Here is a 10,080-nt window from a genome sequence, read left to right as displayed (position 1 = left end):
TGCCCTTTTGAAAGTTGTAAGAGATGAGGAGGCTCTTATTTCAGCAGGAAGTGTGTTCCAAAGCCTCAGGACAGCAATGGAGAAGGACCGTCCCTGAGTGGCCACCAGACGAGCCGATGGCAACTGCAGATGAACCTCTCCAGATAACCTCAATGGGCGGTGTGGTTCATAGCAAAGAAGACATTCTCTTAAATACCCAGGGCCCAAGCTGTTTAGGGCTTTATAGGTTATAACCAAAACCTTGTACTCTGCACGGAAACTTACCGGCAGCCAGTGTAGATGTTTTAAGATGGGAGTGATATGGTCTCTCCGAGATGACCCAGAGACCAATCTGGCCGCTGCATTCTGGACTAACTGCAGTTTCCGGACTATGTACAAAGGCAGCCCCACATCGAGTGCATTGCAGTAGTCAAGTCTGGAGGTGACCAGCAGATGTACTACTGTTCTGAGGTCATTTATCTCAAGAAATGGACGCAGCTGGCATATCAGCCAAAGCTGATAAAAGGCACCTCTGGCCACTGCCTCAACCTGGGACACCAGTGAGAGCTTTGTGTCTGGAAGCACCCCCAGACTGTGTACCTGTTCCTTCTGAGGAAGTGTGACCCCATCCAGAACAGGCAGATAAAAATCATCTCCCGAGTTCTGACCCTGCACAATAAGTACCTCCGTCTTGTCTGGATTCAGTCTCAGCTTATTACCTCTCATCCAGGCCATCACTGCCTCCAGGCAAGCATTTAGGGAGGTTATGCCTTCTCCTGATGACGTTGACATGGAGAAATAGATCTGGGTGTCATCAGCATACTCATCAGAATACCCTGGAGGGAGAAGCTGGGACCAGACTGGGCCACCAGCCTCCCACAATCAAGTCTCTGTAATACATACCAGGTCTGCCCCTTCATCTAGAATCAAATCATGGATAGTTTCTGACTTATTCTGGACAGACCTGGCATTACAGAGGAGCAAGGTGAGAGGTGGGAGGTTGGCACTGCTCCCCAAGGTCAAAGAGCTGGCAGGGCAGCCGGAAGTGGAAACGGCTAATAGATTTCTGACTTCCCTTCCCCTGTAACAACGCGCTGACCTGCCAACTTTACTTCACCACCACCACTGGAATAGCCATCCCACAGTCAGTGGACACACACCCCTGGCTCCCCATCCCAAGACAAACCAAGACATATCTGAAACACCCAGGATCCAAAAACAACAAAGCCAAAAAATTTCACCAAGCCCTTGCCCTCGTTGCCCCCCGAAGTGGCTCCCGTAAAGGGGTGACCCCCTTTGGTGTCACCCCGCTGGTGACGGGCCCGCCACCACAGTGCAGCAGTCCTTTTATAAGCCTAGAAAGATGGCTACTCTGAGTAGCTGACCCTCAGGAACTGCTAACTCACCCCCTCTGGCCCCGATCCCACACAGACTCACCTGCAGGGCAGCCACAGCCCCACAAGCTAGGGGGCACCTAGGCTGGCAAGCTGACAACAGCAGACAGTAACCCCCCATGCTCTCACTACTGGGCAGCCACTGTCTCTGGGAAGCAGATGTTAAAGCCTCCTCCCCCCTACAAAGCTTCTGGCACATTTTCAATGTGTTTGTCCATACTTGGCCACCATTAACATTCTCTGATTTGCCTTTTAGTCAAGCTAATGCCCCACCTCCCAGAAACATGCTAGAGCTTCTTTTTCAATGACAGAATACATCTTATCCGATGCAGTAAGCGCTCTGGAAGCAAAGGCAACTGTAACTTCCCTGTCCCTTTTTTGCTGGGGCAAGACAGCACCCAAACCATATTCAGAAGCATCAGGGGTTACAGTAGTGTGCCTGTTGGTGTCAAAAAAGTGAGAGCAGAGCTTTCAGCAATGGCCCATTTGATAGTCTGAAAACTAGCCTTGCAGGATGCATCCCAGTTAAATGCTACATTTTTGAGGCAAATTGTCTAACAAATTTAGAGTAATGCTCACAGAGTCCTAAAAATGATTGAAGTGCATCCTTGTTGTGTGGCTCTGGTGCTTCCCGAATAGCTTTCACCAAGTCTGTTTTGGGATGTCCGCCAAGCTGAGATATTGTGAGTCGCAAGTCTGTCACCAAGTGTGTGCAAAACTGACATTTCTCTGCAGAGATAGTAAGTCTGTGTTGTTGGAGTTTTCTTAAGATTTTTTCAGTTTAGTATTGTGCTCTTCAATGAATGGTTTTGCCATACACTAAAATGTCATCCTGAAAGTAAGTGATGCCATCCGTAGTTCGAAAAATTGCGTGCATCATTCTTTGAAATACCGAAGCAGCAGAGGCTAACCCAAACAGCAGTCTTTTGAACGGAAAAAGACCACCTGGAGTAAAGAAGGCTGTATACAGTTTTTGCAAGAACTTTTGATCAGATGAATTTTATGATAGACCGAAGACAAGACCAAAGTTGTGAACTTATATTAGGTAACAGATGACAATCTGCTACCATGTTGGAGTTCACATCTCTTAAATCTATGCACATTCAAATTGTACCATTTGATTTCTGCACCAGAACAATTGGAGAGACCCATTATGATGAATCAACAGGTTCTATGATGTCAGCATGTTGTAGTCTTGAAAACTCCTCTTTAAGTGGTTGGCACAATGCTATGTGTACGTTCCTCACTCGTGTTGTACAGGTATTGCATTTGCCTTCATCTGAATTTTATGTTTGAAAGGTATGGCAGTGCCAGGAGTATCAGAAGGAACATCCAAAAAATCAGCAATCATATCAGCATACGGATGCTCCATCATCTGTAATACAGGTTCCATGCTATTGGATTCTAACACTATCTGTAGATCTCTCTGATGTTTCCAGCACAATATTGAGATTCCTTTTTGTGACATGTACATTTCCCATTCTGCAGTACATCCTTTGTATTCCTGGGCAGCAGTTAAATATCCATTTATGACAATAGGGGAACCTCCATATCCCCATGGGTAGATGTCTGAAGGCTGCAGGTGCAGATCTGATGTAGTCAGGAGTAAATTAGACGGAACCAGAATAAGCCATCATCTGCACTTCATGGCCATTAAGTTTTCCTTGACAATGTGGAGAAGCAGACTCTGAGTCTGTCACATGTTAAACGCTGTCAGAAAGTGGTTCATCTGCCTCATCCTTATCATATAGTGAATCAGTAATGGAGGGGTCAGCAGACTTGCAAACCTTAGCAAAGTGTCCCCTTTTCTTGCACCTGTTGCAAGTGACCTTCCATACAAGGCAGTGAGCAAAACTGGCTTTGTGGTTAGAGTCTCCACATCGGTAGCAGTGATAGCTCCTCCCTTTTGTGCTGCCACTTTCTCGGGTGGTACCCTATGAGAAGTTTGATATTGGAAGGATTTAGACTGAATAGCCTGAATTTCAGGAAGTTGGTTTTGGGGTACCGAAGAGAACAATTTGACACAGCAAAGAACATTTTCAACCCTCCTAGTCATCTCTAAAACTTTATCCAAGGTAAGTTTCTGCTCCAGTAGCAGTTTTTCACAAAGTTTGGAGCAGTTTGTTTTCATAACAATCTTACCCCTGACAGGGACGTAGCAAGGTTGGAGTGGGCCCAGAGACAAGATTTTAAAATCCACCCCCCACTAAAGCTCAGCTGATGATGATGATGATGATGATGATGATGATTACAACATTTATATCCTGCTCTTCCTCCAAGGAGCCCAGAGTGGTGTACTACATTCTTGAGTTTCTCTTTCACAACAACCCTGTGAAGTAGGTTAGGCTGAGAGAGAAGTGACTGGCCCAGAGTCATCCAGCTAGTTTTATGGCTGAATGGTGGTTTGAACTCGGGTCTCCCCGGTCCTACTCCAGCACTCTAACCACTACACCACGCTGGTTCTCTTTACATGAACTAAAGAAATCTTAAATGAGGCTGAATAGTGGTAACAAAAAGCATAGTAAAATTTTTATATATCGATATCTATATCTATATCTAACCTATGTGCCACAATAGAACACCATCCTAAATTATTCTTTAAAAAGATTTTGTAACTTGTGGATGATGCAAGTCATTTAATGTTACTAGAGAAAGACATGCTGTTCTGGTAGCTCCAGGTCTTAACACTCACATCAGTTTTGGAGGATGAATACAACTGAAGGAAGGGCGGGTGGGTGTGTACCTGGGGGAGTCAGGTGGGGGAGTCAGGCGGGTGTCAGTCATGTGACTTGCCTCTGGGGGGCCCCCCGAGGTAGTGGGCCCCCAGACAACTGTGTCCCCTTGCCCTATTATAGTTATGCCCCTGACCCCTGAGCATTTCATCAGTAATGTTGGCTAACTCACAAGTTACACTTAAGGCACGCAGTGCTCTCCAGTAACAGCAGGAGAGAGGACATGCCCTCAGCTCCTGCCTGTAGGCTTCCAGTAGCATCTGGTGCACCACTGTGTGAAACAGGATGCTTGACTTGATGGGCCTTTGGCCTGATCCAGCAGGGCTGTTCTTATGTCCTAATGCTGTGAAATACTGATCTATAGATTCACCAGGCAGTTAGGATCTAGAACAGAACTTGTAATGTTCAGCAATCCCATTCAAAGTAGGGCTGAAATGATAATCTAAGACTTGAAGAGCAGCTTCATAGGGGTAGGGATCCCTATGCAGGAAATGGCAAATGAGTATATATTCTTTGGTCTTCAGGACCCAGGCAGTGAAGCAATATAGTAGGGGTGTGTGAACCAGACCAAATTCAAACCGACCCCAGGCCAGGATGGGCTCAGGCTCGGCCAAACAGGGTCCGGTCCAGGGTTAGAAGAGCCCCCGCTGCCACCAATGCTGCCATGACCACGGCTACCTCCACTGCCCCCACTGCCCCAGCTACTGAAAGGTAAAAGTAAAATGTAGCCTTTCTACCGCCCGCCCCCTGCATTACAAGCAAATTCCCTATACTTATAAGGGGGAATTCTCCCTTACAATATAGGCCCTCAAGCCTACTCAGACACCTGGAAATCAAAAAATGATTAGGGAGCCAAATAGGCCTCAAGATGCAGGGAGCAGGGATGTGCAAAACCAAATTGACTGGTTCAAGCTCGAACCGGACTGCTCCTCCAAAAAGGGGGGCCGATCTGAGTTTGAGCTGAACAGTTCGGATCAAACCAGTTTGGCCTAGTTCGACTGGTTCTTTATGCTTTAAGCAAAGGGGAATCTGGTACAGATTCACCTTCACAAGCAAAGTGGGGGAACCTATGGGGTTGAAAAAGGAGGGAGAGGGTGGAAGGTCACTTTTTGTGCCATGGTGGCAGTGCAGCTCTGTGGCAGTGGCCAGTGCTGATGGGGGGGGGAGTACCAGCGGGGCCTAGGGGAGTGGCTGCCACAGCCTTCACTTTTCAACCCCATAGTGTCCCCACCCTTGCTTGTAAAGGGGAATCCTTACCGGATTCTAGTGCAGAACCAAACCACTGGCCAGTTCTAATGAACCGGCTCGCAGTTCAGTTCGAGTTCAGTATGAACTCAAACCAAACCACCGGGAGTGGTTCCCTAGCAGGGAGTTTCATAACCTGTAGGCTACAACTAGGTCATGTGTCCCTCCAAAACAGACCCCTGAAGGTGGGGAGACAATTTCTGAGGGTAGATTCATGTGGGGATAGGCAAACTTTCAGAAATCTTGGTCTCAAACCATTAAGGACTTTAAAAGCTGATACCTGACAGTATGGCTGCATTTGCACATAACGGGGACCAGAGTAGCAGGGACCCATGGTTTCCTTACTGTTACATCCAAACACATGCAACTCCAGTCCCATCTGTAGTGCAACCCAAGGTCGTGCTACTGAGACTCCAATTTGAACCCTTAGTTCGTAGTGTGTTTTGCTGCTCCAAACCAAGGGTCCAGGGAGCCTCCATTCCACCCAAATGCAGAGTGCCGAAGGCTGCATTTGGCCATGCTGGGAGGACGCTCCTCCCTCTCTCCCTCCCTGATTGGCTGTGTGGGCTGTCCTTCAATCAAGAAGGAAGCCCACCAAGGCAGCTCCCCCGCCTCTCTGCAGTCTATGTCCAAATTTGGGTGGGAGAGCCGGGTCCATTGGATTCGCGGTTCCACCTTACATGTGAATGCAGCCCTTGAATTGAACCTGAAAGTAAACTGGAAAGCAGTATAGATGAAACAGAATTAGAATCATGTGCTCTTGGGCATGGACCCCAACCAGGACCTTAGCTGCTACATTCTGTGCAAGTTGTATTTTCCAAACACTTTTCAAGGGTAGCCTCAAATAGAGTATATTACAGTAGCAGAGTGTGTATACAATAACCCTACAATTGATGTACTGTATACTGTATTGGTTTATTTTGGCCCAAGGCCAGCATATACAATTGATGTGATTTAGCCATGTACATAGGAACATAGGAAGCTGCCTGATAACAAGTCAGACCATTGGTCCATTTAGTTCAGTATTTTTACACTGACTGGCAGAAACTCTCCATTGCACCCCCAGACCACAATAAAGACAAGACACATATAGTTGGATGAACTAGGGCCACTTTATTAATTTAATTAATACAAATCAAGACAAGATAGTTCAGAGTGTGGTAACCCCAACCAAGGGTCAGTCGCATAAGGATACTGACCGCCCAACCCTGGGCAAAAGACTGGGTGTTAGTTCCAGCCAGATTGAATCTGGAAATCATAACAGCCACAGGGTGAAACCCCCGCTGAGGGGAGGTCAGCCAGCCCCACCCACCCAGGCTGCAAAACTCTGAGCAGTGGGTGCCAGCCTGCCCCTGAGTAGGCACAGATCCCAGCCAAGGGCTGCAAAACATGCAAAGGCTGTTCCTTGGTTTGCCTACTCACCATTAAATGGTCCTCCAGTCAAACACCAGTTAATACACTTAAACTAACCCACACTCATCGGCCACAAAAGTTGGGCAAACCTCAGTTTAGTCTGGCTTACCCCACCCTCAAGACCAGCTCTTCTTTCTATTCTGTGTGTAGAGTAGCTAGATTTGCCTTCTTCGGGAAAAGGTTCAATCAGTTGGCACACCAACTGAAATTGTGCAAAGGTGCTCCTGGCCACCCCTGTCACTTGGTCATTGAAGAACAGTACTGGATCCAGGAGCACCCCTAGACTGCAAAACTCATCCTTTAAGAGGAGTATAACCCTGTCCAGAACATGCTTTACACTTTCTATTAGATTAGCTTTCAGCACATCTTTCTTGTCAGGATCCAGTCTCGGTGTATATAATCAGCTTGACAGATATATGTACTCAGCCTGACAAATAACCAGCATTTACAGTTAAGGTGAACTGTCATGTTAATTTCATCACAGTTATTGAATTGTATTGAGATCATATAACTGTTTGTGTTATACATGTTCATATGAGAATGATATAATGCAGGGGTTCCCAACCATATGTAGCTGCAAGCCCCATGCCTTATATCAGAGGTTCCCAACTGTGGTACTCCAGATGTTGCTGAACTACAACTCCCATAATCCCCAGCCACAATAAATTGTAGCTGGGGTTGATAGGAGTTGCAGTTCAGCAACATTTGGAATACCACAGTTGGGAACCCCTGATATGGGGTTTGGGGCTTGCAGCTACATATAAGTGTATGTGTAATGAGTGGTCCCATTGAAGTCAACACCTTGCTGTGCTTGATGTTTGATATATGATCGCAAAGCACAATAGGGTAGAAAGACCTTTTAAAACTTCCAGAGAGAAACACTGTGTGATCTGAGGGGCCAGACATACAAAATTAAAGCCAACAGTGATGATCCTCTTTAAGAAGCCTATTTATTGATGTAAAATGTAACAGTGGTTCTCTGTATGAATTCTCTGTACAGTGCAATTTATTGACTTGTCTTACTGACTATTACCATTACCAGTATTGTCCTTTCAAACAAAATCATGGGTCAAAATGACTGTATTCCTGCGAGGCAAAGACACAACGCATTGTTGCTTTTCGCTGGAGTGTGTGTTAAAGAAATGGTCACTTGACTGCCTATAGAGGAATGTATAACACTGCCTTGCCTTATATTGATTCAGACAATTAGTCCATCCAGCTCAGTTCTGTTGATGTCAACAGTGGCTCTCCTGTATTTCCCATCACTGCATAGAGGTTTTCCAACTGTTGCTGCAGAATTCTGGGATTCCTTGGAAACTTATGAGGGGTTTGTCAATGAGAATATCTCACCACCTGTAAAGGTGGTGGTAAGCAATCCCTCTTGCAGTATTAGATTGGTTCAGTTTCATTCTGTGATGCCTGAGAACATGGACAAGCTGCTTGGAGCAGTGTGGCCTACCACTTGTTCTCTGGATCCTTGCCCGACTTGGCTGCTTCTATCTAGCAGGGAAATTGTTGGAGATGGTCTAGTTTATATCATCACTGAGGGAGGGGAGGGTGCCTCCTTGTTTGAAGGAAGCAATGATTAGGCCATTTCTTAAGAAGCCTCCCCTAGGTCCCTCAGTAATGGATAGTTATAGGCTGGTCTCCATTCTCCCTTGGTTGGGCAAGGTGATTGAGAGAGTGGTGGCTAACCAGCTCCAGGATGTTTTGGAGGAAACTGATTATCTAGACCCATTTCAAACTGGCAGATTCCAGATGGTGGAGCTTGGTGTCAGTTGCTCTTTGAAACGGGTGCTATTATATGGAATTCCTCAGGCCTCCCTTCTGTCACCAATGCTTTTTAACATCTACATGAAACCGCTGGGTGAGGTCATCAGGGGATTTGGTGCAGGGGGTTATCAGTATGCTGATGACACCCAAATCTATTTCTCCTTATCATCAGGAAATGTTCACTCCCTAAATGCCTACCTACAGGCAGTAATGGGCTGTATGAGGGACAACAAATTAAAGCTGAATCCAAGCAAGATGGAGGTGCTCATTGTGGGGGATCAAAATCTGAGGGATGAGCTAGATCTTCCTGTGTTGGATGGGGTTACACTCCCCCAGAAGGAACAGGTATGCAGCCTGGGAGTGCTCTTGGATCCAGCCCTCAGGTAGATCCAAGGTGGATCCAGTATCCCTGGTGGAGGCTATGGCCAGGAACGCTTTCCATCAGCTTTGGTTGATTTGACAGCTGCATCCATTCCTTGAAGAGAACAATCTTAAAACACTGGTACATCAGCTGGTAACCTCTAGGTTGGAGTATGGCAATGCACTCTACTGGGGCTGCCTTTGTGCATAGTTCAGAAACTTCAGTTAGTTCAAAATGTGGCAGCCAGAATGGTCTCTGGGGTAACCCGGAAAGACAATATTATGCCTGTTCTCAAACAGTTGCATTAGCTGCCAATATGTTTCTGAGCAACATACAAAGTGCTGGTTATTACCTTTAAAACCTTGAACAGCTTAGGTCCAGGTTACCTTAGGGAGCGCCTTCTTTTTTATGATCCCCATCACATGCTGAGGTCTTCCGGAAAGGTCCATCTCCAGTTACCACTGGCACGTTTTGTGGCAACTCGGAACCGGGCCTTTTCTGAGCTGCTCCTGGTCTGTGAAATGTACTCCCAGTAGATATCTGTCGTTTGGACTCATTGCTGGCCTTCAAGGGAACCCTATAGACTTACTTATTTGGCCTGGCCTTCCAAGGTTTTTAGATTGTTTTAAAGTATTTTAATTGGAATAAGATGGAATGAATGAATGAATGAATGAGGGCAATGAGATACACATTTTAATTGGTTTTAAATGATTTTGCATTGTTTTAAATTTGTTTTTACATTGTTTCAAGTAGCTTGTTTTAAATGGTGTTCGCCTTTGGTTTTTACTGGTTGTGCACTGCCCAGAGCCTTTGGATGGGACAGTATAGAAGTATGTAAGTAAGTATCAGATGTGGCAGACAAACTTACATAAAAGAGAGTTTTCCCACCACACCTAATATTTCCCTGCTATCTACATCCAGGTGAGTGTCAAGTGTGTGCAAGGGCACACTTTCACCTGAAGTATGGCTGAAAGGTTGAGAAAGTCTGGACATTACTCTGTGTAGACTGAATGTGCAGTCTAGTCATAGTCACTGATTGTTGGCCACTGTGGCTTGGGATGATGGGAGTTGTAGTCCAAAACCAGCTGAAGTGATAGAGTTGTGCAGCCCTGGCCTAAAATATGCTTCATAGTCCTCTCCCGTACAGGGATCCTCCCGTGGAAGATATAAGGGGGTTCCTTGG

This window comes from Hemicordylus capensis, chromosome 4 (assembly GCF_027244095.1).
Source record: "Hemicordylus capensis ecotype Gifberg chromosome 4, rHemCap1.1.pri, whole genome shotgun sequence".
NCBI lineage: Eukaryota > Metazoa > Chordata > Lepidosauria > Squamata > Cordylidae > Hemicordylus > Hemicordylus capensis.
The sequence above is the reverse complement of the archived record's forward strand: the minus strand, read 5'-3'. Positions refer to the sequence as shown.